Source organism: Papaver somniferum, chromosome 3 (assembly GCF_003573695.1).
Source record: "Papaver somniferum cultivar HN1 chromosome 3, ASM357369v1, whole genome shotgun sequence".
Taxonomy (NCBI): domain Eukaryota; kingdom Viridiplantae; phylum Streptophyta; class Magnoliopsida; order Ranunculales; family Papaveraceae; genus Papaver; species Papaver somniferum.
The window spans coordinates 8,899,214-8,907,728 of record NC_039360.1 but is presented as its reverse complement, the minus strand read 5'-3'; the positions used below and the strand labels follow the sequence as shown (position 1 = coordinate 8,907,728).

The 8,515-nt window shown below is 35.5% G+C and overlaps 1 long non-coding RNA gene and 1 pseudogene across 1 annotated transcript; one reads left to right on the top strand and one right to left on the bottom strand.

Moving 5' to 3' along the window:
• Positions 1-1,263: 1,263 nt before the first annotated feature.
• On the bottom strand, positions 1,264-3,958 carry LOC113358981 (annotated as a pseudogene).
• A 1,179-nt stretch (positions 3,959-5,137) lies between these two features.
• Positions 5,138-7,762, top strand: LOC113360908. The gene is made up of 3 exons (XR_003364862.1): positions 5,138-5,400; positions 6,084-6,177; positions 7,264-7,762. It is a non-coding gene; the product is annotated as an uncharacterized LOC113360908 (long non-coding RNA).
• The last annotated feature ends 753 nt before the right edge of the window (positions 7,763-8,515 follow it).

Below are 8,515 nucleotides of genomic sequence, written 5' to 3'. Positions count from 1 at the left end.
AGAGAGCTCATGGTTGTGGTGAGCGATGTAACAATAGCATCATAAGAACTGTCTAAACCAGCAAGAAGGAAGTGACGAAACTCCTTATCTGTAACTGTGGTGTTGGCAGCAGCGAAACTATCAACTAAGTCTCGAGCATGATCGATATATGCTCGCATGGTTTGAGATCCTTTCTTAAGTGTACGCAACTCGCAGTGAAGATGATGAATTTGAGTGTCGGACTTAGAAGCATACAAAGATTCGATGAACATGACGGAAAACAGAGGGAGTAAGAGACGAAAACATCCAACTTACCAGGATTTTATCCGGTTTTGTCCATGAAGCAAAGGCCGGATTTAGGGATTCATCGGCAAGAGTAGACGTAGGGCAAGGTGATGTACCGGTGATGTGACCATCTAAATCATAACCATGAAGATATGGCAAAAACTGAGCACGCCACAAAGAATAATTGGTTTCATCTAATTTAACAGTGATGATATGATGGGGTTGAGAAAATTGGACAGGAGCCATGGTTGAAGACAGTGAAGAAGAGGTAGAATCAATGAGTGCAGAGATGGTAGAAGAGATTGTAGAAGAAATTGTAGAAGATTCGGTAGACATGGTTTTGGAGGATCTAAACCTAGATGATACAAAGTTAGAACTAGTTAGGGTTTATGTTAACTGAAGACAAAGAAGAACTAGACAGGATAGCTTTAACAGAAGGTAGAACTTTTATTATTTCGTGTACAGGCTTTCATAAGAGTTACAAAGTATATATACGTGATCATCCTTGAACTGCAAGGTAAGAATCTTTCCTAACTTTTACTTTTTACTGATTCCCTAAAATACAAGTTGCGTGACTAACAGGGTATCGTGTGTCAAGTAACACACGTACCTGATGATGGGTTAACGGATATCACATCACCTAGCCCGTTGTCAAGTTGTAACTCTCTGGAGGCAGTCGGGTAGACACAGTCAACAAATCCAGGAATTGAGACCACCTCCCTGAATTCAAATGCTATGAAGTTTGAACAGTTACTTTCATGAAATTCTCAATAAAACTTTACTTTTACTTTCAGGATTGCGACTTTTGGCAGTGGATCCACTCCGGTTGTTCGCTTCAACCAGTAACCGGTATTTATAGGTTCTTCATTTTGTTAGTTGTACTTTTCAAGTACAAGTATTTAGATTAATAATGTATGAGAGGATATCACTAAATAAAAGGAGAATCCAAAGCATTTTTAGCTTTGGTTAATTTGGTATTTAATACTTGATATTGGTTGATTTGATTATGCATGAGTCTCTAAATTGAACCCAAGACAATCTCAATAAACAGATACAAATTTCAATCTTCGAAAACAAATAACTTCCAGCAAATTTTGCTCGGTAATTCATCTGGTTGATTTTTACTCTTTCAATAAACACACAGCATTCCTTGTAATCCAAATGTTTACGTATATCGCGCTCTAGCAAGGAGGAAGATCTTTTGGTGGTGGCAAAACGGACTCATTTGGACCTTTTCCATCTTCGACTACGAATGCAACTTTCAACCCCCAGCCGGTGTGAAGTTCCAGATGACAGTGCATGAACCAAACCCCTATGTTGTCAAGGAAAAAACACCTTTGGATATTAAATTTGTGGCAAATATACGTAAGAAATACACTTGGAAATTATAAAGTTCAAAGTTTTATTACCCGGATTATCAGCTCTGAATCTTATGGCAGTCCAGCCACCAGTAGGAACTCCGACTGTATTTCTCTCAGGTGGATCAACCAAATTGTACTTAGCTGGGTCCTTAGCCGGATCGAAATTTCCAACCCCAGTTCCAACAACGAAGAAATTGTAGCCATGAAGATGGAATGGGTGCGACTCTACACTTAAAAGATTCGGAAAATGGGTCATTTGTCCAAAAAAATTTAAAACATGATTTAAATGGACGAGTAAAAATTATTAAGGGTGAAATGGATAAAAAAAAATAGCAAGGAAGAAACTGGATTCATCGCGGCTTAAACTTAAAAAATAACAAGGATGAAACTGGATGCATCCTGATATAAATTAAAAATAAGAAAAAATATTTGAAAATGGGTAGGATGAAACTGGTTACATCCTGGCTATTTTTATATTTTTGTCTATTTGAACAGTATCTTTTTAATTTTTGTCCATTTAAACAGAATCAAAATGTACAAGTCTTTTCGCCCAGAAATTCTTGATTTTGGTCTTTTTAACCAATTTTGTGTAAAAGATTGATGTCTTGTAGAACTAATTCAACGGTCGAGTTGTAAGCAATCTTACTTAGCCTAGGGATAGGAGTTAAAGAGGTTCTGAGGTTGGCTGTAAGGGGTGCACCAGTATAATTAAAAGGTGTAGCAGGTCGGTCAGGAAAATCGGTTTTAAAGACACCCTTGGTGTTGAAATAGTGAGCTTGAAGAAGCCCAATCTTAGGCATCACAAATGTAATGTTGTTCAAGGAAGCGGTAAGTCTGGTTCCATTTGGGCAAGTAGGGCATGGATTTATTCCCAAACCGATCGTATAGAAAAGATGGCGATCCACAGTTAAGGGGACATTTGCTGGAAATTGTGGGGAATTTAGACTCTTAAGCTTTGCGTTATAGTTCAAAGCGAAACTTGAATCATTTGATGCGGGTAGTTGAGGCATGGTTGGAAGCACAGTGTTCGGTATTCCTTTGTATTGAAATATTGCTGTGGCTGTTTTGTTGTCAACAGGAATTGGAACATCTTGGAACGGTCTGGCAGCCATGAAATATCTTCAGGGGACGTTTGTGGTCTGTCCTGGTGCAATTAAAATAGCTCAAGTTGTGAAGGGATTTACATAGACTGCATCAATCTCCACCACTGTGAAATTATGACCAGCTAAGGCAAAGAAAAGTTCGTCGTTGAGTGCAGCATTGACTATTCGCAATAAGTAGCTTTTTCCTTGTTCAACCTCCGTTACGAACGTATCTAAACCAAACAAAGGAAAAGTAAATTAATGAAAAATCAAATGGAATATATGTCTGGTTGTTTTATCGATGATGAATTAGAAGCCGTGAAGTGCTCCATGCATGCATGTTCTTACGTTTCTCTGAACAAGGGAAGAGAGGCCCTGGTTTCCCATTGATGGTATGTGCATCAGACATATTCGGAGGTAAACCCAACTTGTTCCCTTGATTCACCAACTCTTCAACGTCGGTGTTCCACCATTCTCCTGTTCCATATACAAGTGAGAGATTGAAATAAATAGTAAAGAAACATTCATCGTAAAAAATTTATAATCACTAGACCGTTAATTAAATATGTAAATGATTACTGACTTAAGACGAGATTAACTTCCTGGCTAGGTTGGGGGAACGGAAATGGAGTTCCTTGTTTGGGCATGAGGACAATTGCACCATATACAGTTGTTCTCAACCATAAAATATGTGCGTGCCACCAAAGTGTTCCTCTTTGGCCTGTTACGTTGAATGCATAGGTGCAGCTATTCCCGGTTTGAATTGGACATTGTGTTATGTATGCTGGTCCATCTGCCCAACCGTTGCGAAACTGCTTTAATCCGTGCCTGCAAATACATGATGCGATGATTAATCCAAATAACAAGTCGTATGGGATAGTATTTTTCAAAATTGAGAAGAAAAAATATTCCTTCTATTTGAATGAAATGGATGAAGGATTATTTGATGAATTTTGAGCTGTAAATTCGTGTGTTGCACGTACCAATGAATGGACATATTGTACTGAGCGTGGTTGGTAACGTTTATAAGAACTGTATCTCCTTCTCTAGCATAAATCGTAGGTCCGGGAAACATTCCATTTACCGTAACAATAGGTTTTGCATGGCACAATCTGCTGATATTCTTCACTTGAACCTGAAAGGAAATTAAAGAAAATCATCATTATGATAAAAATCAACCAATATAAGAAATTCAAGATAGTGGTACTGCATCTGCATGGTAGTCTCTCATACATCGAACTGATACTTCTTTTTTATCGAAAGAGAGATATATTAAGATAAGAAGAATATATAAAATGGTTACAAGATGTAGCAAAGAAAAAGAATTTTTTTAAAGAAAATCTAAAATTACATCAACCGAAAGCCACCTCCCAGCTGTGAATTGAAACTACAAAATGATGCCCAAAAACAGCTGCCCAAGCTATTACTAAAGATTTAGCATCCAAAGAAAGATCATCGTCTGTTTTGAAAATATGTTTTGAACTGATACTTCTTCACTGCAGCTTCGGCAGTAAGACTAAACATGATCATAATGCTCAAGGCCAGGAAGAAAGGCACAGTTTTTCCTTGTTTAGCCATCTTTTTCTGGCTGAACTCGAGTATTTGGATCTTCTTCTTCAGAACTAGCTAATTTAGTTTAGTTGATAAAGAGAGAAGAAGTATTTATATTGTTTGTGTGTTTCTGGATATGAGCATAGTATTTATATTTGGTAGAAATAGAGTGGAATATCAAGTTTATTTGTTAAGAGAAAAAACGAACGTCAAGTTAGTAGATTACTTGGGTAGAGAGAAATGTAGACAACTGAAGAGAAATGTATTAACGTAAAGGATGAGATACAAGAGCTAGCCAAGGACCAATATAAATGTTATTATCAGGGGATACAATAAAGAAAATGAGAGGTATGTTATGCCAACTGATCTGCTGTCTGTAGACATGAATGAATCAACTGTGCTTTACTGCAAAGGAATTGCTATTAGTTCTCCATTTTTGGTGACAATTCGCTGCCTTTGTTTATGTTGGGAGTGAGATGTGTAGTGAAAAGTAAGAATTAGGAGAGAATATATATATTGAGTTACTTCTAAGCTTTCATCGACCGCCTTTTGTATGAATGCCACTTCTTTTTTTGATTAATTTATTAGTTATCATTTATGTATATACAGGAATGTATGGGATGAAAAATTACTAGGTTTGACGAATTAGTAAGCTACAAACCATGGTATCTTTCAGAAAATGGGCTATTTAGCCGAAAGCATACTTTTTTTGGGTCAAATGGACGGGTAGATATTCCATATGGATCAAATGGACAGGGGAATATTTTAATAGAAACAGACAACCATATCCTTGATTCATTTCGGAAACGTCGAACATCTTCTATTTCTCTTCATGAATCTGCTTCGTATTTCTCCGCCATCTACATCATCAAAATTCCTTCTTCTTCTACATTAAACTTTCTTCTTCATCTCCACCATCATCACTGCCAATATCATCACCGTGAAAGATCAAAGACCCTCTTCCATCCATCCATATTTAACCACCACCACCACCATCGACACCATCATCACTGTGAAAAATCAAAACCCTCATCAATTTCATTTTCTTTAATCACCATCATCACGATTTCGATCAGAAGATTTTTTTACCACCTCCACCAAACACGCGAGTCTGTTTTCTCTTAATCACCACCTCCAAGAGGGTAATTATTTTTCTCTATCTATCAATTTAGATTTCTTTTTTTGAAAATTATTTTGTAATCATGAAATTGGGTTCATTTGTATCTCTCTAACCCAATTAAACTAGGATGATACCTGAATCATCCATCCTTGTTTACGAAAATATTCATATGTATGATGTGAAATTGATTCTCTCAACCGATTTAAACTCGGATGAAACTGAAATCATCCATCCAGGTTTATAAAATTGTCATATTTATGCTATGAAATTATGAAATTGGTTTTCTGTCTAACCCAATCAAACTAGGAAGAAATTGGATTTATCCAGGTGTAGTTAGAGTGATTTTATATGCGGTAAGCTATATAGGAAATGTTGTCGTCTCATTAGTTGCTTGGTTTCATCCAAGTATAAATTGGATGAAACTGGTTTCATCCAGATTTTTCAGCAGTTTTAGCAGGTATAAACTAGGATGTAACCAGTTTCATACATGATTAATCTGCGGTTTATATTTTTCAGCAGGTTTAAACTATGATGAAAACCGGTTTCATCCAGATTTTAACTAGGATGTAACAAGTTTCTAACCCATATTTATGATCAATAGTCATTATCGTGTTTCATCCAAGTTTTTTAGCAGTTTTAGCAGGTATAAACTAGGATGTAACCAGTTTCATACATGATTAATTTGCGTTTTATATTTTTTAGCAGGTTTAAAGTATGATGAAAACCGGTTTCATCCAGATTTTATTTGCAGTGTATTTAGTTTCAGCAAGAAACTATGATGAAACACGATTTCATCCAGGTGAAATCTGCAGTTTACATGTTTAACTATTATGAATATACTCGAATTTGCTCTCAACAATTTTTAACTAGTATGAATCTGGTTTCACCCTGTTTTGAATTTGTTGTTGTTTGTTTTCATCCATGTTTAAATTAGTATGAAAATGTTTTCATCTGTCATGTATATTGTTTCATCAATGTATATACTAGGATGAAACTGGTTTCATCTAGTTTTAAACTAAGATGAATATGAGGGTTAATCTATGGTGTACATGGTTCATCCATGTTTATACTAGTATGAAACTAGTTTCAATCATTGAATTTATGATCAATAGTCATTATGAATGAACTATGATTTTACTTGTTGTAACCAAGAATGAAAGTTTTTGTTAAATGCTTGTATGTGTTTCATTTTGTAAACCTTATATGTATGGTTATATGTACTAGTTTGAGTGTTATATGTACTAGTTTGAGTCAGTAGATGCTTTAGAGATACCTATTTAGGCAATGCATGAGAAAATAGAGATTGAGCATCAAATCACTCGCATATGCTGAATGAATAACTTATTTTAATAGATTTGAACTGTTTTTGTAGTAGTGTACAAATGATTATAGGATTACGTTAGTATATGTACTGTAGTTGATGGTCTTACTATAGAATATGAGACAAGAAACTTCTGAGGATTGTGATGGGATGAGTGGAGAAGCTATATTGAATTCAAATGATTCGTGGTTATATTTCGAAATTCCATAGATTTCTCCATTTGAGCAAACTGTAACAAATGGTAACTACTTGGGAAATGGAGGCGAAGAAGAAGAATTTTTCAATCCATATTCATTTTCTACAAGTTCGTCATATTTTTTGGATAGTGTTCCAGATTTCCAACTACAAAAGAGCCGCAAAAGAGACTGTCAATCACTCTTGTTCTAGATTTGGACAGTATGGACATCAAATTCCTACATAGTTTAGGTTTTCAATTTTTCAGTTTCGTGTCATTTTCCTTCTTTGTCTGGAAGATATATTGTATATCTATGGGTAAGTTTAGCTTTCCTATAAAGAGATGGTGATTTTTTCTGTTCATAAATATTTGTTCGTTCTTTGCTACAGAGATCTTGGTTCACTCAACACTAGATACATGTGAAGGTGCAGATTTCAGCCACTAGTTGGCACAACAGACAAGGGAGTTCCTACCAAGCAGCTGCTGGTGTTCTCAGCCAAAGACAAAGCACACGGCAACAAGTAAAAGATGGTGCAGGGAGTATTGCTGCCGGTTCTCGGTCTCTACAATAGCATAGTGGTTTCAACGGAGATTCAGGCTATAACGTAAGAGATCGAGATATGCTATTCTGGAGGGCATGAATATGGCACTGGTCTTTAGTAGTTACAATATTTGGCAGAAAGATTCAGTTGAAACTGTTGCTACCGGTGGAGAAGGGAAGAATAATGTGTGATTTTCACCTTGTTAACAAAGATGGCGATAATGGGGATGATGATGTTGGACGATGATCAGTCGAAAGAAAAACTCGAGTTTAAAGTGGTGTTGCGATTTACCGGTTGATGCTACTTAAACGAGTACAACTGCCATGAAACTAATAAGGGACTGCTACGGCTAATGGCAGTGGTACATGTTTAAAATCGCCGGTGTTTTTTTTCTGTTAATAAAAGATGAATTCGAAGTTTTAAATAAAATCGTCGGTCTGTTTATGTCGATAAACAACGTGGTTTAAAAGGGTTAAGGGTTATTTTAGGTAAAAGATTTATTTTTATTTTTATTTTTATGGGTAGAATATCCAAAATGGATAATTGAACAGTATTTTTTTAATTAATGTCCATATAAACAGTATCAAAACCTACCAGTCTGTTTCACCCAGAAATTATTGATTTTGGTCTTTTTAACCAATTTTGTGGGTATCTTTTTGGTTAATTTCGTTACACGGTCCTAATTCGTGAGATCTTTTTGGTGAAAAATATCTGTTCCTAAATCCACATTACGTGTACTACTGCCAGCCTAGTAAAAAAGAATTAAGACTTCATTAATGATTCAAAAGGATTGCCTTTTTCTATTAATGTTGCTCTAAGAGCATCTCTAATGGTGTTTGGGCATATATATTCTATGTGGAAATCTAAAAATTAGGCTTTCAATAAACATTATATAAATAGAATCACGTTGATAAGCATCTTCAATGGTAGTTGTATCAATATAAGTGTCATTTAGTTATAGGTCATTTCATTTAAAATGTGGGCCAAAGTAATTTTAAACGTAAAATACTTATGACGTGTGTATGGATGGGAATTTTTTTTCTTTTTTAAACATAAAATATTTATGACGTGCGTAGTGATTACATGATGTGAAAAATAC